This window comes from Stegodyphus dumicola, chromosome 3, assembly GCF_044657685.1.
Source record: "Stegodyphus dumicola isolate Sdum_Otavi_A_Nest chromosome 3, ASM4465768v1".
NCBI classification, from domain to species: Eukaryota; Metazoa; Arthropoda; class Arachnida; order Araneae; family Eresidae; genus Stegodyphus; species Stegodyphus dumicola.
In genome coordinates, this window is record NC_140770.1 from 69,595,018 (window position 1) to 69,597,055 (window position 2,038).

Below are 2,038 nucleotides of genomic sequence, written 5' to 3' on the forward strand. Positions count from 1 at the left end.
GTACCAATTTTGATTCTGAATGTTCTGTTGCTGAGAAAAGAGGCTATTAAGCGAATAAAATGATCTGGAAAATTGAGAGTGATTAGTTTGTAAATATGGCCTCGAAGCCATACCCTGTCAAAAGCTTTCGTTTACGTCATTTATGACGCGGTCGTGATAGTTGTAAGTCCACAGGACATTTAGCCGGCACAGACACTTAGCAGACAAGAGATTTAACAGACACCGATATTTCCCCGACGAGAACATTTAAACGACAGAACATTTGAAGAATGTTAGAATCTATTCCAATGGTTCTCAACGGGGCGGTGCCGCCCCCAGGGAGCAGTGCAAGCATGAAGGAGGATGAACCTGTTTTGGGTGGCAGGAGGACGGCGAGCATGTTTTGGGTAGTAGGGGTGATGAGCATGTTTGGGCATTCGAACTTAATTTAAAAACGCCCAAAAAATTTATTAAATCGATTATCCGATTTACACCATTTGTACCAGCAATAAAACGAACTTGCACGATGACTCCCCTCATGCACTTCTAAGAATGATGAGACGAATCTGCAAAAAATTCATCCTGACAAACAAAATTAAGATTTGTCGTTTTTCCAGAACATCAGAGCCAAGTTCCTGAAGGCACCGTCTGTCTCAGGGTTACTAGCAACCTCATCAAAAAAAAATGCGACGATGGTTTCATAGCATCTTATAACATATCAAAATTAATTGTTAAATCGGGGAAAGCTCATACCATGGGCAAAGAGTGGATACAAAAAAGAGTAATCGACTCGAATTCCTGGAAACTTGCGCCTTCAACTTTCTAAAAGTATTGAACTGAATGCTCAGAAACTGGCTCTGAACCATCAAGCACAAACATCCCACTTTTCATACTTGATTTTTTTTCATTGATATTACTCGTTTAGTGTACTTTTTGTTGTTCTTTTTTTAATTATTTAATTAAGAATAAAGAATTTTTAAACGTAAGACATCGCTTAAGCAATTTTTTCTGGCATTTGTTACTTCAGTTTTAACAAAAGGTATGTAATTACCTTCAAGGCAAAACTATCGCGTTAAATCAGAAAATTTGCTCTTTAAGTCTACTGAAAAGAATTACTTAGAATTTTGTCTTTTAAGGAACGCCCCTTTCCTATACCTAAATTATAGGATTTTCACAAAGGGGCCATTGAAATTTTTTTCGCTCCTTAGGGGCGGCAGCTTGGAAAAGGTTAAGAATCACTGATCTATTCTAGACTCCTTGGGACATTTAGACGGCAAAACATTTAGCCGACAGCTCGTTTAACCGTCCACATATTCAGCAGATAGCACGTTTAGCTACGTTTAGAGGAAAACATGCAACAATAGTTTTCTAAAATTTCTCCATATTTATCCGACAAAAGACTATTTTCAGCGTACGCAACGAGAAAGCGTATTAGATGAGTACTACATTTTTGTCTTTACACATTGCTATACAGAACATAGATTTTGAAATTAAACATGAAAGCAATCTTAAGTTGGCGTAAATTTTGAAATAAATTTATGGAGCGATCAAATACAGGTCATTTGCTCTCAGAAGTGAAAAACAAAATTCAATAGTGAGAGCTGCTAAACGATTTTATATGGAAAGCAATGGTTGAAGCAAAGCGAAAACCAATGTAGTGTGATCTGTGGAGCAAAATATTAATGAAATTCGAAAAAGCTAAGATATTAAAATTTTGAAAGTGTTGGGAAGAGTTAGATTGGAAAATTAATGTCATTAATTAAAGAAAAAATTTTGTTAGTGTGAAATTGTTAAAAGAAATTTTTATTAACTAAGATTTAGGGGAAAATGTTTTCAGATCCAAAATCAAAATTGTGATTAAATGTCTAATTGTGATCAAAAATTTATTTGTTTCTTCTTTCAAAAGTTATGATGCGTGCTCAGTGGCGAGAAATTTCAACGCTCTTTCCGTCTGGCCGACATATGTCAAACTCCACTGACATGATATTCTAAAATTATGCAAGAATTAAAAATCAGACACTGGATCTTTCAAGATTGAAAAGCGAGTTTTATTGACAGG